Source organism: Periplaneta americana, chromosome 12 (assembly GCF_040183065.1).
Source record: "Periplaneta americana isolate PAMFEO1 chromosome 12, P.americana_PAMFEO1_priV1, whole genome shotgun sequence".
Taxonomy (NCBI): Eukaryota; Metazoa; Arthropoda; class Insecta; order Blattodea; family Blattidae; genus Periplaneta; species Periplaneta americana.
Genome location: NC_091128.1, coordinates 107,230,246 through 107,244,519, shown reverse-complemented (window position 1 = coordinate 107,244,519; position 14,274 = coordinate 107,230,246). Strand labels below are relative to the sequence as shown.

General features: G+C 35.1%; 1 protein-coding gene and 1 pseudogene across 1 annotated transcript in view; one reads left to right on the top strand and one right to left on the bottom strand.

Annotated features, from left to right (window-relative positions):
• LOC138710776 (RNA-binding protein RO60) overlaps positions 1–6,228 on the bottom strand; it is a 47,836-nt gene extending 41,608 nt beyond the window's left edge. Inside the window, exon 1 of the mRNA XM_069841881.1 lies at positions 5,918–6,228. The gene's annotated coding sequence lies outside the window, so the exon portion shown is untranslated. The remainder of the gene's footprint in view (positions 1–5,917) is intronic.
• A 596-nt stretch (positions 6,229–6,824) lies between these two features.
• LOC138710774 (lysine-specific demethylase 5A pseudogene) lies at positions 6,825–13,406 on the top strand (annotated as a pseudogene).
• Positions 13,407–14,274: the final 868 nt, after the last annotated feature.

Here is a 14,274-nt window from a genome sequence, read left to right as displayed (position 1 = left end):
TCATCTCAACAGACACTAAATAACGTAAGATGTTGATAAAGCGTCGAAAAATAACCTACTAAAAATTAATGGTGGAGTTAACATGCGTAATTGACGTTCGTTTTCCGACCAAAGTCATCAGTAGGCACTTTCCAATAATGTGGCCTCCGCGATCTCCAGATTTCAATCCAGCCGACTTTTGGTTGTAGGGTTACTTTAAAGAACGAGTTTTCCTGATATATCCAACAACCCTACTGCAACTGAAAGATGCCATCTCGCAAGAAATTGCCAATATTCCAAGACATTATCTGCAAAATGATGTACACGGTGTTGCAGACAGAATGCTATATGTTGAACAAGAGAACGGCAGACTTCTTCCCAGTGTTTCGTAAACCCCATTGTGTGCCCAACACGGTGATGTTTTTGTTTTTTCCCTATCTCAAATATTATAGTATTTATAGCGGTTTAATGTTTGAACTGACTTTTGAAATACCCTATACTTTCTGAGAAGTACAAGATAGATTTTGCTTGGAAGTATTTTCACATTAGGAATAATCAAAAAGTTAAAAAAATGAATTTCATAAAAAAACGAAAACCAGTAAGCCTACTTATAATTACCCAAATATTTTGCTGAAACTAATTGCAAGTGCATGCTTGTGACAAAATTGAAGTCTCAGTGTTGGTACAGGCTGGAGTTTCAAATCACTTCAAGTGGCCTGAATGACCTGACTTATCTCCTACAGCCAACAAGTGATTGTCAAGAAACTGTTACCTCTAGATGTTGTGAATAATCATGGAGTTTTTAATTTTCCAGAGCATTTTTAAAGTAAAGTAAACTGTTGTATTGTGTTATTTATGAAGAACATTTCTTTTTCAAATTTGTTAATGTTTCCCTAGTTTTGTGATATTTATGATTTTTTTTTGTTATTCTGTTAAAAATTTACGTATCATAGCCTAAGAGTATTTACAGTCATCTGTTTTAATTCCTCCCATAAGGGTAAAAGTCCCATATGTGACCCCCTGTGTCCCACACGTGGCCAACAAAAAAAATTCTACAGGCTCACCAGTTAATGTTTTGTTCAATGTGATTGCGTGAGATTATAGAATTTTCTGCAAGTAATTCAGAAAAAAATACAGCATAATGACAGCATTAGCAGATGGGCTGAATTTTCTATCATAACTCAGTAATTTGTTATGTTAGAGAAATGCATGTGTCCCGCACGTGACCATCATGTGTCTTGTATTTTCTAAGTACACAAAAAAGATATAACTTTTCATAGCTCAAAAAATCAGTCATTGTTGGCACTTTCCTTTTGGCATACTAGACTTTTAATTTAAAAATTTACTTAACTAATTATAGGAAGATATGTGATTAAGAAATTAGTACAAATGTCCCACACGTGAACATGGAATGTCCCATTTACTATTATTGTCATTTGACTAAATATGGATATAAGTTCATTCAGCCATTGAAAGCAATATTTTACTTTTACACTCCCATTTCTACAGGTCTCTTTATCACGGAGACAGAACACTGTATTTGGAATATTATCCTGTGTTTTACTACCTTCTTTCTGCTCTATTCGAGCAACAGAAACGAGACAGTTTTATACTTTAAATGACAGTATATTTGTAAAAGCATAGACCTACTAAAAAGATCACATTCAGGTTGAAGTCTATCATCATTTTAATAATTTACCCTAATGTTATCTAAGGAAAAAAGGCATCCCTAGAAAGAAGCCAAAAGGCTTGGCATGGCACTAGAATTGATCTCTTCTTTAAAATTAGAATAAACTGAAGTTTATATTTTGCATTGTTTAACTCCTCTTCACTAAAACATTTTTTTATCCAGTGCCACCAGGTTGTCTTTTCGACATTTCTGGTCTTCTCTCCTGGCTGTGGCTTAGTTGTAACCCACTTCTGAGGTTGGGGCGCCTGGAAGGCGGAGTTACATTACCCCGATGATGTGATAGGATGATTATCTTCACTACAACATTAGTTTGTACTTTCAATATAATTTATTTGCACAAACCTTTATGTGCACTAAAGTAATTACACAGAATCTCTGAAATCTCTTATACAAGTTGTATAAATTATTTTACTAAGTCCACTTAATTGTTCACAGCAGCAGTAAACTTATCTATGACGTCATGTGTAATGACGAGCCACCCAACTCAAACAGCGCAATCATTCATGATTCAGGAATGTCGGAAAATCTTTGGTAAACCACAAAACAGGTAAGCCATTGTTGCACGTTTCCAAAAAGGCACACAACATACTAAATTACAATACGAAAGAATTATTACATTTACAGAATAAATGTTAATGGCATCGCTCAGACAGCTTCATACCTATTTACCTTTACACAGAAACAAATTTCTTTACAATGGTAATCTGGAGATTAATCAAAATTAACAGGAATATTAATTTCACACATCTGTAATTACATAATCGCAAGTATTAAAGTTTAAAACCAAAGTCAGTTACAAATTAATGCTTTTAAAAATTCACAGAAGAGATATTATAATACAGCCTAGTCTATTCTACAAATAGGCCTTTCTAATCCAACAAAAAACAATATTCTTAATTTTCGTTATCATCAACATTTATTCTCCAAATAAGTAAATGCTGTGTTTTTTGCTTAAATTTTATTTGGTAACAAAATATATAAGAGATAGGAAATATAAATATAAAACATAATAAAAAATATCAGGACCATTTATCGAGAATCACTCAATAAACATACTAAATGGATTTAAAAAATTAAATATAGACCTAGGTCTATTAAAAAGATTAATTGCGATATTCAGTTTCGGTGAAACATTAAGAGTCACACTATTACTTTCTAAAAGATTATTTTTGCCAAATGGTGTAATGTAAAATTAGACTCTCACTCTTATCATAGTTTTTAAATTGATTTTACGACGCTTTATCAGCTGTGATGGTTATCTAGTGTCTGAGTGGAGTAGGGTTACCATCCGACTGGCAAAAGGAGGACATGTCCTCTTTTTTTTAATCACTTTATCCTGTCCAGCAGCATTTTTAAAAAATTTGAAATGTCCGGCATTTCGCATTTCAACTGAATTCATATGAATATTGAATAATGTGCGATATTATATATAGAATATCTAAATAAATGGTGAAAAACTATGAAATAAATAAACTGCTTTCAATGGATGAAGCTGGAGCACATAAAAAACATAAAATAGGCCTATGATGACCTATTGACAAGCATTGAATTCTTACACTCTAAAAATGTCACTATTCATGATTCTAAGCTATTTTATCAATTTTATTCTGCAATGTACAAAGATATGCCAATCAAGTTAATTTTGACAAAGATTTAAGTTTAGATAAACAATGGTGCAAATTCTTCAATTCCAACAGTTCTGCGAGCACTGAAACTTTCTCAGAACTCTTAAAAGTATGTCAATTCTATTTATTTATCCCAAGTCACAATGAAAGTGCTGAGAGAGTATTTTCCCTAATATCTGCTCAATGGACAAAAGAACGAAATAGCATGCTAATGGATACAGTCAAAGGTATCATCATAGTGAAATATAATTTAAGGACATGTCCTGTGAACAGTTCCATAGTTATTTCACAGTCTACTATATACAGTCACGAAGCTTGAGTTTTGAGGGTGCTAGAAACAATAGACTGTGACGGTACTATTTTGCATTGCCTGTAATGAGGCAATATTAGCGATCTTAGTGGTGAGCAACTACCTAATTTTTGCATATTTACTACGTATTGAGCTTCGTGATTGTATATACTAGACTGTGGTTACTTGTTACAACATATACATTGGTCCCTTCAGGCTCTTGTGCAGAAGGTGGGCTCCACCGATAAGTAGGATACAGATGTAATACTGATCCAGCAACTAGTGAGAAAACCGACTAAGGTGAGCCATTGTTTTCATCTTTATTTTTGTTCACATCAATTTTTAAAAAGTCCTCCTTTTTTCAGCAATGTCCTCTTATTTTACATTCCATGTCCTCCTATAGAATTCCTCTCATGGTAACCCTAGAGTGACATGGAGGAGACAATGCCAGTGAAATGAGTCCAGGGTCTGGTGCCGAAACTTGCCACTATTCACTCTTAATGTGGCGACAGAAAACCCTAGGAAAAGCTCAACCAGGTAACTTGTCTCAATCAGGATTTGAACCCAGCCCCACTCGCCAAGTTCAGACACGCTAACCGATACTCCACAAAGGTGGATTCTTACGATGTTATAGGAGTAGCTAAGATCTTCAAAGACATTAGATAAATCATTTATTTTACCTCTGATTGAGGTTCTGGCTAAATTGTACAGTTCCAGATTGAAAAAAAAGGCCTGCCTGAATTTTGTAAGTTCTAGATTCAACGCATTGCGCATGCTCAGTACTCCAAAGCAGTGGTAGCCTATATACAGTAGGCTATAAGATCACTTTTTCAGGTTATTGAAATTCGTTTTAAGTACTTTGATTGTTGTCGCAACCTGAAAGACATTTGAAAAGATGTGATTAAAATTGATCTATTCTTAATAGAAGATTAATTTTTTATAAACTGTGCAGTAAACTAGAATTATGGTAAACAAAATTAACCCGCACAATAAAAAAACCTCCTTTCTCAACAATATCTGGATTATGAACTTTGTAATCTGCATGCAAGCACTCAAGCACAGAGCTATCAGAATAGTCATAATCGAGTTTGTCATACTGTATCGTGTGTGTTACATAATGACACTTAGGCATTAATTTGATCTTATTTTCAGATTAATTTCGTGCTTTTTGCATTAGTTGTGAAATACCTTTCTGTAAAACTATTCAAATAATATGGGTTGAAAACCATTATTAAATCGTTGTGGTGTGAATCGTGTTCTGTAAGAAGCTAGAAGAGTCTGGCCTTTTTTTTTTTTGTTTCTGGGGCTGTACATCTATTATCAGGCAGTACATCTCACTTGATATGCGCCAAAAGAAGAACGATAAAATTGTTTGTAAGTATAGCCTACATCTTAAGTCTGATTAGTGCAATATGTTACTAAGTATTCAGCAATGAATGCAATAGAGGGGGAAATGAACTGGTCACTCTACCCTATTATCTCCTGGTTTAGTTGTCTCATGAGTAATGTCTTATTAGTGTCACGAATACGAGGTTCCAACCTGTCTTGGGACAGTTGACTAATAAATCTGTTATTCTCACATACGCTCATATGTTTAAATATTTAATAAATTTTAATTGTATTACGTCTAGCTTATAATAACGATGAGCTGTCAACAGTAGGTCAATTTCTAAAGAAACATGTACATAGAAAATAAGTTAGCCAATTTTTCACTACAACTCATTAACATATAGGCCTTAGTACAAACAATAACAAAATTCATGCAAAGTATACTCCCCTTTGGACACTTCATTTTACCAAACTCTGAAAGTATGTCTCAGTTTGCTTAAAGATAACTTAACAAAACAAACAGTAAAAACGTTAGAACGCTTGAAACATTTATATACGCAGATAAACCCGGCACAATTAACTGAACTTTTAACTCGCAACATATATATTCTGTAAGATTTCTCTCAATTATTTTTTCTTCTCAAATTACTTAGCTAACTTCAAAGTTCAAAAAACATAAGTCTTTGTACCCTGTCCGTCGAGGTACGATATGGAATTCTTATACTAAGTTAATACTAACATAAGACTAATTTGCACTCTAACTCACAGATATGCTTTCCAGAATGTGAATGCAAAATAAATATCGGTTTTAATTCAGTAGTCATCAGATGGTCAAATAAAATTGAGGCTCAGAGAACCCCCGTTACCAAAAACAAAAAGACAAGTCAACTTGTTGAAAACATCTCTACAAATAATTCACCTCTGTATTTGTCTCGAGCATAATACAATCTAAAGGCAAACTGTAACTAAATCTTACAGCAGCGATTAATGTTAAAAAACACACACCTTTATATATTTAATATTTCCTCTTCAATATTTCCGAGATGTCAACACAAGGCAATAAAGGCACGTTAATTATGGGTCAAACTAACACTAAAAGAAAATATACGAATCAAGCTTAGCAGCGATAATAGGATTAATTTAAATTCTTTTATTTATAATGTCAGCTGATGGAACTGTAAATCTTTATAGCTACCCACATTAATATCGTAACTAATTTGACACAGACTTAATTCATGGGAAAGATTTTCTTTTCCGTCAAGGAATAGCAGTAGTCAATAGTTTATTCACAGCCTCCTTGTACGGGACTCGGACCGGAAGTCACCGTTATAGTTATAGAAACCTGTCACGTTTGTGTGTGATCTGTTTCACTGTATGGTCTGTGGATCTCAAACGCCATCTGGAGGGAAGTAACTTAAACATCTTTAATTCCAAAGGAAATAATAGTTCACGAATACTGTTTTAATTTGTATCGCTCAGGAAATTCGTCATAGACATATTATTCAATTTTAGATATGCGTTAAAAACTCTAGATCACACGAAAAATATTTAATAAAACCAAAACTACAACCTCATAAATTTCCGCATAGACCAAAGAGCATATGCCACACAATGCACCGAACACATAAACAATCGACAACATTCAGCAATCCACATGTTCACAGCCAGATGGCTATAACCACCGGTCCCAAAGGTCATTCAAATATACAGAGATTGCGCAGTAAATGTTTAGCCGCCATTAATTTTGTATGTATTTGCATGCCATATTTTTTTTAATGAAAGAGTATAATATAAACAGGCGACGGTCTTCTTCTCTATCAGATGTGAGGTGGAATTTATGAAGTGCATGAAATGTGAGTAAAATGAACTTAACGGTGTATTTATAGATTTATTATTGTTTTTTTAGGAATGTTGTGACTCATCGAAAATGGTCTACAAAGGAGAGAGGCCAAGCGACATTTCTAGAAGCCCTACATCCAGTGAAAAATCATCGAAGGCTTCTATACAAGACTTTGAATTCACAGTGCCACCAGAAGCACCTGTATTTGAGCCAACAACTGAAGACTTTCAAGATCCTTTAGGATATATAAGAAAAATACTCCCTGTTGCAGAAAAATCGGGCATATGCAAAATAAAGCCACCTCCGAACTGGCAACCACCATTTGCAGTGGATGTGGACAAATTCAAATTCATTCCAAGAATTCAGCGTCTAAATGAACTGGAGGCTAAAACAAGAATAAAGTTAAATTTTCTGGATCACATAGCAAAATTCTGGGAACTGCAAGGATCTTCACTGAAAATTCCAGTGATTGAAAAAAAAGTATTAGACCTTTATACATTACACAGATTAATCCAGGAAGAAGGTGGTGTAGAAGTAGTGACACAAGAAAGAAAATGGGCGAGAATTGCGGCCAGGATGGGCTATTCTTCTGGAGGAGGATTAGGAACGCTTTTGAAAAATCATTATGACAGGATTCTATATCCCTTTGATGTGTTCCAGCAGAGGAAACTTGTTGGACAAGTTCAGAAAATCAAACCAGGGAATGACAATGAAAAGCGAGATCAGAATTACAAGCCGCACTGTATTTCATCACGACATGTAATTCAAAAAACACATAAAAAGTACAATCGTGCAAAATCATACAGTCCTAGTGATGTTTCAGACATTGATAATTCGTCAGAACAAGATGGTGCATGCACAAGTAAGAATACAGAATTGAAAAGGCTTCGGTTCTATGGAGCTGGTCCTAAGATGGCTGGATATCAAGCAGCCAAAGAGAAGCCAGAAAATAAGACAAGTGGCAAGGATGTTAATTATGTGTTCGATTCTCTTAGCCAGTACGTATGTCACAATTGTGAATGTGGGGGTGCCGAGGAGTCATTGCTTCTATGTGATGGATGTGACGACAGTTACCACACTTTTTGTCTAATTCCTCCACTACCGGACATTCCTAGAGGTGATTGGAAATGTCCAAAATGTATAGCTGAAGAAGTATGCAAACCAATGGAAGCATTTGGTTTTGAACAAGCTCAACAGGAGTACACATTACAGCAATTCGGAGAAATGGCTGATTGTTTCAAGTCAGACTATTTCAACATGCCTACTCATTTGGTCCCTACAGAAGTTGTTGAAAGAGAGTTCTGGCGTTTAGTATCGTCCATGGATGAGGATGTCACCGTAGAATATGGAGCTGACCTACATACAATGGATCATGGGTCTGGTTTTCCCACGAAATCAACTTCAAATTTACATCCAATAGATAAACAGTATGCAGATTCTGAGTGGAACTTAAATAATCTTCCTGTCCTTGAAGGCTCTGTTCTGAATTATATCAAAGCTGATATATCTGGGATGAAGGTACCTTGGATGTATGTAGGTATGTGTTTTGCTACATTTTGTTGGCACAATGAAGATCATTGGAGTTATTCCATAAATTATCTTCATTGGGGTGAGCCAAAAACTTGGTATGGTGTACCTGGAAGTAAAGCAGAAGCCTTTGAATCATCCATGAAAATGGCTGCACCAGAACTTTTTCACTCACAACCTGACTTGTTACAACAGCTTGTGACAATCATGAATCCAAACATTCTTATGCAACGTGGTGTTCCAGTCTTTCGAACAGATCAACATGCGGGGGAGTTTGTAATAACCTTTCCTAGAGCGTACCATGCAGGTTTTAATCAAGGTTATAACTTTGCTGAAGCTGTAAATTTTGCACCAGCTGACTGGTTAAAAATGGGTCGTGAATGTATTAACCATTATACCATCCTACGTCGTTTCTGTGTCTTTTCTCATGATGAGCTCGTATGCAATATGGCTGTGAATCCAGATGCATTGGATTTGACACTAGCTGCTGCAACGTACCAAGACATGCTTCAAATGGTGAACTATGAGGAAAAAATGAGAAAATCTTTGCTTGAATGGGGTATAAAAGAGGCTACACAGGAAATATTTGAACTTTTACTTGATGACAAACGACAATGTGAAGTGTGCAAAACTACTTGCTTCTTATCAGCAGTAACATGTAGTTGTAATGCAGAACAGTTAGCCTGCCTCCGGCATTATACACATCTTTGCTTATGCGCTCCCGACAAGCATATATTGTTGTACCGGTATACATTGGATGAGCTGGCTGTGATGTTACTTAAACTGAAATTGCGTGCAGAATCGTTCGATAATTGGGTGTCAACTGTAAAGACTGCATTAAGTATGGACATTAAGAAAAAAGTGGATCTTGAAAATATAAAGGGATTGTTACACGAAGCAAAACAAAAGAAGTTTCCCAAGTCAGAACTACTTCAGGCCCTGAAGCAGATCGTAGTAGAAGCAGAAAAATGTGCAAGTGTGGCCCAAGAATTCATCTGCAAAAACGTTTGCACTAGGTCACGGGAAATACCAAAAACAAAATATAAATTAACTGTAGAAGAACTATCTTTATTTTATGAGCAAATAGAACGTATACCATGCACAATAAAAGAAGGTGAAGGTGTGAAGGATTTACTTGATAGAGTTCAGGGTTTCCAGAAAGAAGCAACTGATCTTTTAAGTCAGGGGATGGGAGAGTCACATGCTTTAGGTAAATGTATAGAGAATGGAAAAATGTTGGGCATAGAGATTCCAGAAATTCCAAAACTCGAACATATGTTAGAGCAAATTAAATGGCTTGAAGAAGTTAGAAATTTACACAAATATTCCAATCAATTTACTTTAGAGTCCTTAAGAAAGTTGCTGAATTTCGGTGAGAGTTTGCTTCCACATGCAACTATAGAAAAATCCCTGGTAGAATTACAAGGACTACTAACACAGTTGGAGATGTGCGAAAAAAAAGCCAAAATCTGCTTGCAAGTAAAGTCAAGAGAGACAATTTCAGTCATAGAAACAATATTAACGGAAGCAAATCCAATTCAAGCTTTTCTACCCAACATGAAAACCTTGAAAGATGCTTTGAATAAAGCAAAAGAATGGTCATCAAAGGCAGAAGCCTTTCAGAGAGCTGAAAATGTTCCATATCTAAAAACACTTGAAGTACTTGTAAATAATGGTCGAAGTATTCCTGTGCATCTAGAACTTCTGCCGCAATTGGAATCACAATTAAATGGCGCCACAACATGGAAAGAACGAATGGCACGCACTTTTCTAAGAAAAAACTCTCACTATACTTTAATGGAAGTGTTGTCGCCTAGAGTGGAAGTTGGTGTTGCTGCATTTAAGAAAAAGAAACTCAATTTCCGAAATGACAATAATTCTCAAGTACTGTGTGATGTGAAGTTAGATAATGAAGTAGATTCTGATGTTGTAGTTGCAGCTTTCAAAGAAGCAGAGAAAAGAGAAGTGGTTGCTATGCGCGTTCTTCGCCTTGAAAATTTGAAGAAGAGAAAACAAGACACGGGAGAAGCTAAATATTGTGTGTGCAGTCGAGGAATGTTTGGATTTATGGTACAGTGTCAACTTTGCAAAGACTGGTTTCATGCGAGATGTGTGACACTTCCTAAGAGCACAAATAATGAAAATAAGCAGCAAACGGCAGGGCAAAAGGTGGCTGCCTCAGCAACCACAGAACTCAAGTTCATTTGTCCTTGTTGCTTGAGATCTCGTCGTCCTCGCCTTGAGACGATATTGTCCCTTCTTAGATCACTTCAGAACCTCCAAGTGCGAATACCTGAAGGAGAAGCCCTGCTGTGTCTTACAGAACGAGCAATGAATTGGCAGGATCGTGTTCGTCAGACCCTTGCAACTGACGAACTTTCATCTGTCCATGTAAATTTGCCTGCAAGAGAAAAAGCTGAAAAAATAATTAGAAGTGAACTCAACACAACTGCCAGTAAGCCAAAATTACATTGCAGTGGTCAAACCATTTCATCTCTTACAGGTGTACAGTGTGAAGATTTCCTGGGCTCTCAACCAAGTCTGTTACAAATGAGAGAAACAATTATCATTGACATTGACAATGTTGAATGTCTATATGATTCTTTGAATAACACAAATGACCACACTCGGACATCATTTCCACAAGAAGAAGATGCTGATTATAATGAAACAGTATTGCTCCCCCCTACTTTTCGAACTGATGAAGATGATTCACATCACGAAGAATGCCGTAATCCTTGCAGTAATTTTGAACGTGTTTATTCGTCAGCTTCAAAGTTGGTAACAGGAAGAAGCGAAAAACATACCTGCAACACTCCGTCAGTGTCTCGACAGCTGACAAAACCGGCACTGACTCTTAGTGAGATAGCTCGGACTCAACTTCAGGAGCTCATGATGGAAGGCGATCTTCTGGAAGTCTCTCTTGATGAAACACAATACATATGGAGAATTCTAGAAGCCACAAATCCACCCCAAGAAGACAAGTTTCCAGATTTCGAAGAATTGGAAGACGAAATATTAGAAAACAAGATTAATAAACAGAAATTCGAAGACAGAAGAAAAACGAAAAAGAGATCACCAAAAGAAACAGGGTTAGAGGGAAACAATAAAAAATGTAAAGTTAGAATTAGAAAAGAAGTTGAAGAAACATATATGAACAGGAAAGATAAAAAGGTTAGGAATCAAAAAGACTCCATAATAAGAATCCGGAAAACAAAAAAAGGAGTAAATATTTTAGACAGAAAGAGATCACCTCTGCATGCGAAGAAAAATAAACATGACTATTCAGATGATGACGACTGTGCTGCTCCAACTTGTTTCAGACCAACAGGACATGAAGTGGACTGGGTGCAGTGTGATGGAGGCTGTGATAAGTGGTTCCACTTACATTGCATTGGTCTTAACAAAGATGACATCAATGAAGACGAGGATTATATTTGCAACAAATGCATGCTGTCAGAAGACCATGATCAAGATAAAGAGCAAGACAATGATCAGTATATTGATGATAGCCACTATACAATCGAAGAAGTTGACATGTCCTCACTTAAAATTGAGCCATTACTTTCCCATGCTAGCTGCTTGCTTGGACATGAATCGTCACTTGAGGATCCCTTAGCAATGAATGTTGGTGACTAGGTAACATATAATGAGTATGACAAGGAACCAACAGCAGAAAAATATGAAAATGAAGCCACAGTGGAAAGGGTACGACATACAGAGAAACTTGGTCGGCAGTCACTTTGGAGACATTAATGTGGTTTGTTTGATTCCCAGACAGTTTGCCCAGTGACATTTCGTTCACTTGTGATTGTAGTCCACAGGAATGATCACAACAGTTTTGTCCATATATTTATGATCAGTCTTAAAATATATACATTTTATTATTTCGCGTACCTTACAATAACATCCAGATATTCTTGTCCTATATACTTCTAGTCCAAATTTGTTAGTCCACATGTATAGTCCATTGTAATTATTTATCAGTTAATACATTCACAGAATACGAGTATTTATATAAAGTAGCTTAATGTTATAAAGTTCCCTTATAAAGGGTTGCTGCAAGGACACATGTTTGCATGCACAGTAAAAAAATATTTGAAGGTTTAAATTTGGAAGACACGTAAAGAAAAACTTCAATGAAGTATTTAATTATTTTCTGCTTCTTCTTTATTTTTCTCTTCAATACAGTACCGTACAATTTAATTCTGTACCTGATGTCACGCAAATAATATTATTATTTGATAGTGTTAGTATCTACACATTCTTCATACAATATATATACTATACTCCGTGCCTGGGCGCTATTAGCTCAATTGAGTCACTACAGATTTCTTCTTAATTTCTCCCTGGCTGAGACGAGAAGACCTGCAGTTAAGCACAGCTCATTGACGGATTGTATCATAACTTTTACGAACTTTCGCTCTCTATGATCGTCTGAAATCTATCACTGATGCACAGTGCCCACTGTGCGTTTGTTTATAAGACAGTGTAAGCAGAAAGGCCATGGGAGGGTGTTTCAGAGTTTTGTTACTCTTCCCTGTTATGCCTAGGGCTGCTATATTTTCTATTTGATGCAGATTTATGTATGGTTTTCTAATTGGATTACGAACATATTTTCTTTACTACAATTTCTATTCCTCTGTCAGAGTCCTGAAACATAGCATGTGTATTAGATTCTATTTTCTTTGAAACCACAATAAAGAGTAGGTACTAATAATGAAATAGTGCTCGATTAATTCCAAATGTGTACTATTTTATTTCGTTAGTTTCTTAGAGTGTGTGGACAAAACTGTAGATGGATTTTAGAAAAAAAAAATGGAAGTAATTATGTGGACTAAATAAAGTGGACAAAATATTTGTATACCGGTATATATAATGTTAATGGATAAAGATAAAGGAAATATATGTGTGCAAATGAAGGTGGACTACATGGTTGTGGACAAAATAAAATGAACAATCTGACCCTGGAAGCGTTTGTTCTCATGTGTCTAGTGAGCTAATCGACGTTTCCACAATCCTTCCCACATATAAATTTATAATGTAGGTTTAAATAGAAAGATTGTTCTGAGATATATGCGGTTTATTCCTCAATTGAAAGTTTGAAAATGATAGCTTGATTTTTTTTTTTTTTTTTTTTTTTTTTTTTTTGTAATTTTAGCTTTCAACAAGGTCAAAGAAGCAAAATCTTCACCTCCACCAATGTCGCCCAATTACTACACTTGTAATGGTCCTTCATTTCCTAATTAAGAAGTTGAATTCACCTCAATTTCAATTACATTCAATTTTACATATTGATTATAATTTTATTATGTCAATTAATAATTGTTTTATTGTTATTTAATTATAATAACAGAATTTTCTGTAATTAAATATTATATAATTTAATTATGTCAGTATATATATATATGATAACACAGCTATCCCTTTCCGGATTCTCTCTCTCTCTCTCTCTCTCTCTCTCTAGGGATTTTACCAGATGAATAAATTATTACTACCTTCCCTGTATGTTTCACAGGCGAAAAAAACGAAATGTTAACGGGCTAGGATGTTCTTACTAGATTAAGATGAATTAATTAAACAAAAGGCTAAAATGTAACTTTATTTGCTTTATTTAACATTTCATATTTGCTTGTTCTACAGAAATTTTTATTTTATTTGTGTTATATTTTAACATCAAGTTTCATTAGGTTGTGGCAGGAATAACGGAACATTGAATAACGTTGTTGTTACATTAAGAAAGGCAAAACTCAGCATATATTGTAGAATTTTTACATTTATTCTTCTGAATCTATACAGAAAATAAAATATGTTACTGCAAATCCATGCTTTTTAGCCCATGAATAAATTTCCTTATAAAATTTTCCCGTGAAACATACAAGGAAGATAGTATTTTCAAATAATTGATTTCCAATGTTAAATCTCTATGCACTGTAAACTACGTATGTTACAGCATGTATATACAGAGTTTTTCAAAAGTAACGCATAATTGCAA